The sequence below is a fragment of the Quercus lobata genome, chromosome 3 (genome assembly GCF_001633185.2).
Source record: "Quercus lobata isolate SW786 chromosome 3, ValleyOak3.0 Primary Assembly, whole genome shotgun sequence".
Lineage (NCBI taxonomy): Eukaryota > Viridiplantae > Streptophyta > Magnoliopsida > Fagales > Fagaceae > Quercus > Quercus lobata.
Window position 1 is genome coordinate 16864648 of NC_044906.1, and position 8525 is coordinate 16873172.

The window sequence follows — 8525 nt, forward strand, 5'->3', positions numbered from 1 at the left end:
CAAGCCAAATGTATCATTGTATTCTGGTAACTTTAACTCTCTATATATATGCGTATGACTTCATTTTTGGAAAACAACAAAAATCTTTTGCTAAAGAGATATACTTATATATTTTTATTAACATATACTTTAAATGCTCATAACATTAATGACTTATATATGACAAAAAAGTTAATAATAAAAAGAAAATAAGTAAGACAACAATAAATCAAAAAGAATTTATACTTAAAAAAAAAATGAAAGGGGGGTCATCACCTAAAGTTTACTCAATATTTAAAATTTTTAACATTTAAAAAAAGGGGAGGGGGCATTTTTGGAAAATCTAGGGGGCCATGGCTGCCGCCGCAACACCCCCCCCCCCCCCCCAACAAATGGACACAATTTTTTCACAACTAAGATGATAGGTTGTAAGTGGTGAAAATTAAAAGTTGTGTAAGTATGAGTAATGGGTCTATGTAAAATTGATTATCCACTAATCTTAACTTTTCACCTAACTAGCTTGTGAAATAAGTTGTGCTAAATGCTAATAGCAAGTTGTTATTGATTTTATGACTTTTTGTTATGTGATAGAACTTCAAGCTTGTTGACCAACTATGGGTTCTAGTTAATGCAATTAATAAAGTCTTATTAATGGGCAATATTAGTGCTTCTAATTGAATTGTAAACTTGTTTTGCCTTTTCTTAACAATTTTTTTTTTTTAATGAAAAGAATTAGAGAAATACCTAAAATAACACTTGTTGAATTAGTAACAGAGGACATGTTTGTTAAGAAAGCAATGGAGAATATGTTTTTGAAGAAGAATACATGTGGCATATCAAACATTGTTTGACATCTGGTTCTCAACACTATTTGTTTGGTGACCAACAAGTGGTTGAGTTTTTATGAAGCCTAGTTGTGTTTGGTCCAGATTATGCCCCAACCCAAAATAAAAGTATTACGGTTTTTAATAGGATTTTTTTTTTTTTCCCTTTTCTGAGGCATGGTCCATGGAGCGGAGATTAGGGTTGTATGTGTTGTTTTGAGAGAGAAAAATTTACTACTGCATCTTGTATTTTTTTTTTCCTGTGAATAGTGAAATCACTGCAATTTCGTAGACGTAGACAAATTACTGAACCATGTAAATATTGTTTTATGTGATTGTTTTTTTGGGCGCATAATTTTCTCTATTTTTTTGCATCTTACAAATTTGGGAATTTCGTGTATATTCCCTTCACAGATGTTTTAGGAGATAAAGATCAGTTGTATTTAGAATTCATTTAGGTCCATTATAATTTTCTTTTATTTCCTTTGACATGTGAATAAAAAGTTATACTTATTGGCGAATATTAGATGTAAGCTAGAGAAACTGGTGGCCCAAGCCCACTTAGAATAGTGGTTGGATCAGTCCAACCTTGGCCCAAAACAATGAATTTGTAAGAGAGGGAAATAAACAACTAAAGGGGGCTCCACCCGAGGAAAAAAATAAGGAAGAAAAGGCAAAATGCTATTTAATGGATGAACCAGTTTCCCTTTACAAGCTAGACTAAGGAGGCCACATTTACATAAAAAGTGTTATTGTTCACTCTCTTTCTTTCTTAGTGTTCTCTCTGTTTCTTTCCTATATCTTTGTATTTGTCTTGATCCCTCTCTCTGTGAACCCTCCTTTTCTTATATACCCTTCCCTTCATCATATCTCAACCATCCATCCTTACCTAACAAACCTCCTCTCACAACACTTGTCTCTTTTTACATCTGAAGAAGGTGGTAGAAGGAGTCTGCTTAGCTGTGACCCACACTGTTCAGTCACTTCCTCATCAATGCAGCTGATAAAGATGTTGCCCACCATTTAATGTGGAGGCAACAGGCTACTTTAAACTAGAAACTTCCCTTATGATCACTGATTCTCTCTCTTCATATCCTTCTTTCCACCTGGAATGCTGCAAAGTCCTTTAACTCATCCCTTCCTCTCCTCGGGTGACTTCCCTCCTCAGGGCCATGGGCCGCGGCATCCCCACACTTATACTACAACTCTTCAACTTCATCATCGGTCCTTGGGCACCCACAATAGCTCCCTAAAACTTTTGCTATTAACCCTGAGGGAAAAACAAAGTTTTAGTTTACACAAGCAGACTATACATGTGCCATGTGCATTCCCACATGATAACGTTCTTTCACCTATCTCCAACATGCTCCTAATGCTTTGGAATCCACAATTTCACATTTATGGCATCAGGCAACTGCTTGTCCCCCCACGTTCTATGGCTCGATCATGATCCTTCGATTCCTATCTTCCCTCATCTATGAACAGGAAACTTACCACCCATTTTTTACCCCTAAAAAAGGAGAACTTGGGGCTGGCTGAAGTTTATTTACACATTCTGGTAATTTAAGTTGAAGCAACCTCCCGAGGAGAAATTTTCCCTTTACTCGTAGGTGTGTTCATTCTCCTGTTTCTATTTTTAAACAAGTTTACTCTTTCATACCATAAAACTCCATGGGTAGATACTCCCGAGACTAGGGCTGTCTTTAGGGCATAAAATAGGATTCCCAACGGTGTTAAAATCCAACATTGTGAATACGGTGAATGGCTAGTCTTGAACAGACCTCCCGAGTCCGTGGTCATTCCTATGATCGCCTTCATTGAAAGCGGGATGGAACTTCCCATGGGAAGGGTTACTAAGGACTATCTTATAAAATACAAGCTGTCCCCCACCCAATGCTCCCCAAATGTCTTTAGGGTTCTCAGGTGTGTAGATATGATAAATAGGAAAATGGGGAACAACCTAACCTGGCATGACGTAAACTGGGTATTTACCAAAAAAGGGAAAAAAAAAACTAAATATTACATCAAGTGTAGAGTCCCTGCTTTAGGTTAATCTCCTGCCTACCCGACTCAAACAAGGGTATGGACGAGGACTTCCTCATCGTCTCAGGAGACTGGCACAATGGATTGCATTGTCCTACCCAAGAAGGGGAACCAGGTAGGGTTCTCGAGGACCATAGATGCGCGTAGGATGTTACCTGACTTTATTAGTACAAAAATTTTCTTTCTTTTTTATTTTTTTAATTTTTTTTAACTCATGATTCTTATTGTTTTCCTTGGTAGACGAATACCACACCGCCCCGGCAAAGCACTTGGTGAACTTCCCAGACCTGAACCGGATCCTCAAGTCAGAGATCTTCTTGCACAAGGACAGTCAACTCCAAATTGCTCACGTCATCCTTGGATAGGAGCCCTCCACCAAACAATTTCAGAGCGTGAAGAACGTCATTAAAGTCAGGGACGCTCGGTTGGCTTTAATAGACGTAGCTGTCCTAGGCTCCCTACTAACCAAACCTCCTCCTGCGGGAACTTAAGACGCTTTACTCCCAACCCCTCTTGCAGCAAGGCTCCTTTACTCACAAGAACTCCCCCACTCCAGACCATGTCCAGCAAGAAGTGACAGATAAGGACTTCGAGATCTTCTACCAACAAGAAGACCCCAAAGACACTTCTAGCACCTCACACCACCTGTAACTCCCCACCTAAATCAGTTCCAATGAAGAGGAGACCAACATTCCCAAAGGGATGGGTTTCGAAGAGAAGACCCCAGACCTACTGGCCCTGCTCAAAACCCATGTTGGGGGCTTTTCCCCAGCCATAGCGGTGGTGCCTCGACCACCCACTCCTTTTGCAACGCGCATCTCTTCTGTTGATGTAGCAGACAAGAAGAGGAAGAGGGCCTAAGGTGGCAAGGGCACTGAAGGTGCCAAGGAGGGAGAAGTCACCCACTCTTCACACTAGCCCCTAACCAAGGAGGCCCGGACAGGTACAGGCCTACAGAAGAAAAGCGCCTCCACTGGAACCTCCAAAGAGGCGGAGGGAGACCGTCCACTCAAGCCCTCTATTTGGAGGCCTATTTTCACCCTGAGCTCAGGCAGTCCTATACTGAGTGATGCCAACTTAAGGGACTATCAAAAAGGAAACTTAGGACTGATAGCAGTGTTTAAAGAAAGCTCTATGCTTACCTGAGGACATGCAGGAGCTCAGGTCCTTTAGGAAACGCGAAGTTTTCTTGTCTTTAAAACAGGACCTTGCAAAGATATGTAACTATCCTTCTTTCCTTATACATTTAAACCATTCATGCATGAAAGCTAACTGGTACCAATCTTGCAGTCTGTCCAGGCCGCCTTTATAGCCGAGGAGTGGGTGGACCATGCGCTGGACCCAGCCAGGTAAGTTAAAGGCAAGCTGACAGCAGCTAAAAAAGCCCACGCAGAGGTGGACAAGAAGCTGAAGGAGTCTCTTGCCCACTTGACCGAGGCTGAGAGGGCCAAGAAAAATGTTGAGGCTACCTTGGCCAGCTACGAGAAATAGACTACTGAGTGCCTAGAGGCCTAGAGGAAGGCTGAGAATAAACTGGCACTCAATATGGTGGAGTTGAAGCAACTACAGAAGCAGTTAAAGGCCAAGGACGCTGAGAAGGCAAAGGCTGAGCAAGTAGCCTATGACGCAGGCATGACTAAGACAGCTGAAAATCTTACTGCCCAACTCAGGGACGTTGCTCGGGCCTTTTGCCTAGAGGTGTAAGGTCAAGCCCTAACTGTGGCTAGGGTTAGCAATGAGTTAGAGCTTAAGGCTCCTGACAAGGTGTACTACCCTCTTGCCCTACACCTGACCCCCAACCCCTCCCAGCCTTCCTCGGACCCTAGCTCTGCCCCCATTTTCTCTTCGGCCCAGCCTGCTTCTACTCTGCCTGATGCCCTAACTAAATATAAAGAGAAAGAGCATCCCTCTCCAACCAAAGTGGTGGAGGTGAATACGGAGGAGGCAACTAAAGTGGCCCCATTAAAGAAGAAGAAGAAGAAAGAGAAGGAGCAGGAGAAAATGGGGGGAAAAGAAAAAGAAGTCTCAGCATAGCTCAACCTTAGTCTAGGAAATAGATAGCCGATTTTGTAATTAGGCTTAAATATAGCTAGTGCCTTCTTTTTCTTTCCATTGTACTCCTTAAACATTAATGAAAGAAGTTAAACTTCATTTTGTGCTTTTCAACTATTTAACTTGTACTTGTCAGTTTATACCTTACATTATTCTCTTTTCCTGGTAACAAATACAACATATTGACCTGTGATTCACTTATTAAATACTTCTTATCACTTCATACAATCTGGAATGACTTGTGACACAATTAATTGACTGACTCATAGAACTTAGGAAAAATTCCAGCTAAGACTTACCTTAAATTGGACTTGGAATCTCAAAGTAAACCCATTGGCACTGATCCTAAAACCTAAGGAAGTATTCAGGCTCTTAGCTTCACTATTCACTTTGACAACCTCTTGCATAGATCAACTTGTTCCCTATCTATGACTCGAGGAGCTACATCAGGCTTAAATTCTAGCCAATACTTAGAATTTCTCACACAATGTCAATTTACCTTAGGCTTGTGACCCGAGGAGCCAAACAAGGCCTAGGTTCTATTTAACACTTAGAATTTTTCACGCAATGTTAATTTACCCTAGGCTTGTGACCCAAGGAGTTGAACAAGGCCTAGGTTCTGTTTCACACTTAGAATTTTTCATGCAATATTAATTTTCCCTAGGCTTGTGACTTGAGGAGTCGAACAAGGCCTAGGTTCTATTTAACACTTAGAATTTTTCATGCAATGTTAATTTACCCTAGGCTTGTGACCCGAGGAGCCAAACAAGGCCTAGGTTTTGTTTAACACTTAGAACATTTTGCAGACTAATTGCTCCAGCAAATACATCCACAATAAAACACGATTAATAAAGATATGAGTGGCAAAGGAATTCATAACATTAATAATAATAACATCGTAGATTGTTTACATTCCAAGGACGAAGAATTACATTTTCATCCAAATCTTCTAAATAGTAAGCCCCAATGCCAACAATGGAAGTGATCCTATATGGCCCTTCCCAGTTAGGGCCCAGTTTTCCCCAAGCAAGGTTCTTTGCTGTCCCCACCACTTTCCTCAAGACCAGGTCTCCTGGAGCTAATGGCCTCGACTTCACCCCCTTATCATATCCTTGCTTAAGTTTCTATTGGTGGCATGCCATCTTTACCGTTACCACCTCTCTCCTTTCCTCGGCCATATCCAGGCTGTCTAGGAATAAATAGTTGTTCTCTTCAACATTGAACCGATCAGTTCTCAAAATTGGGAAACCAGACTCAAGGGGGATTACAGCCTCTACCCAATAAGTCATTGTAAAATGAGTCTCCCCTGTTGATCTTCGGGGTGTAGTACGATAGGTCTACAATACATGGAGCAATTCATCTACCAATTTTCCTTTAGCGTCGTCCAACCTTTTCTTCAGCCCAGATACTACAACCTTATTGGAGGCCTCAGCCTATCCATACCCCTAAGGATAAGCAGGTGTAGAATACATGTTCCTAATCCCCAATTCCCCACAATATCTTCGGAAGGCTTTACTGTCAAATTAAAAACCATTATTCGAGATCAATGTGTAAGGAACTCCAAACCTTGCAACAATATTCCTCTAGATGAACCTTTTAGTATCCATGTCCCTGATATTAGCAAGTGGCTCAACTTCCACCCACTTGGTAAAGTAGTTCGTGCCAACGATGAGCCACCTTCGGTTCCCTATAGCTCGGGGAAATGATCCAACTATATCCAAGCCCCATTGAGTGAACGGCCAAGGACTAGATAATGGATTTAGGACTCTCCATGGCTGATGAATGTTTAAGGCATACCTCTGACATTGGTTACACTTCTTCGCATAATCCTGGGAGGTTCTTTACATGCTAGGCCATCAGTATCCCTAAGTGAGGGCTCTATGCGCCAAAGACCTACCCCCTGTATGACTCCTACATATGTCATCATGTAACTCTTCCAACAAGGGCTCCACTACTTCTAGATGTACGCACAATAAATATGGTCTTAAGTAAGAGCGCTTGTACAACTTTTGCTCTTCAGATAGACAATAGCGAGGGGCACTTCTACGCAGCTTCTCTGCCTCATACTTGTCCATGGACAACAATCCTTGTTTTAAAAAGGTTACTATATAGTCCATCTAGCTCGGCCCCACATGGAGGCTATACACCCCGACCAAGGATACCCTTGTAAGACTAGAGCTATCCATATCCTCAACAATAACAACTTGAGGAAGTCATGACCCCAGAGAAGTGGCTAGCATTACCAAAGAATCTGCATGAGAGTTTTGCCCCCTAGGGATTTGCTTCAAAACAAAACTCTTTAATTGAGCCCAAGCATGTTGTACCTTACAGATGCCCCTGTATCCTTTCATCCCAAGCTTAAAACTCTCTATTAACCTGGCCCACCATCAACATAGAATCAGAATACAACTCCACCACATCTCCACCTAATTGTCTGACCATAGCTACTCTTGCTAACAGGGCCTTATACTTGGCCTCGTTGTTGGTAGCTAGAAAACCCAATCATAACGATTTCTCCATTATCAGCTTCTCAGGAGTGATTAACACAATCCTTGTCCTTACTCCCTTTCGGTTAGAGGCTTCTTCTGTATAAACGTCCCAAGGGAGGACAATAGTGGCTGACATGACTATTACCCCTAATGCTTTTTCTTTCTTCTCCATGGTATCCTTGGTGAACTCTGCCGCAAAGTCTGCTAGGATTTGCCCTTTTATGGCTATCTGAGGCATGTATTTGAAATCATAGGCTCCCAGCATAGTTCCCCATTTAGCAATTTTACCCGTATATTCTAATTTCCTTAGAAGGGCTTGCAAAGGGAGCTGGGTGAGCACCACCACAGTGTGAGCTTAAAAGTAATGGGGAAGCTTCCTTGTGGCATGCATTATAGCCAACACTGCCTTTTCCAAGGGTAGATAGCATGTCTCGGCCTCCTGTAAGGACTTGCTGATATAGTAGACAAGCCTCTGAATCCCATCCTCATTTTTTACCAAGACGAAACTGATAACATAGTCCGTGACTGCTAGGTATGCATACAACAGAGTATTGGAGGACTTGACAAATACTGCTTAAGATCCTCAAAAGCCATTACACACTCCTTGGTCCACTGAAAGTCCTTCCACTTGTGAAGAAGCTAGAAAAAGGGACGACACCTATTCACGGACCGAAAGATGAACCTATTTAAGGCTGCTGCCATTCCAGTCAGTTTCTGCACTTCTTTGGGATTCCGAGGGGAATGCAAACTATTAATAGCCCTAATCTGTTCATGGTTGATCTTAATCCCACAGTGAGTAATCATGTAACCCAAAAAATTGCTCGAGCTTACCCCAAAAGAACACTTAGAAGCGTTCAGGCATAACTTATGCTCTCTCAAAACCGAGAATGTCTCTCCCAAATCGGCTAAATGCTCTTCTACTTACCTGCTCTTTATTACTATGTCATCAATGTATGCCTCCATATTCCTCCCAATCTGTGACTCAAACATTCGCATCACTATTCTCTTATACGTGGATCTTGCATTCTTGAGGTCGAAGGGCATCACCTGATAATGATAGTTCCCATTAGGAGCACGAAAGGTCGTCTTCTCCTGATTAGGTAATGACAGGGGTATCTGATGATACCCTTGGAAGATG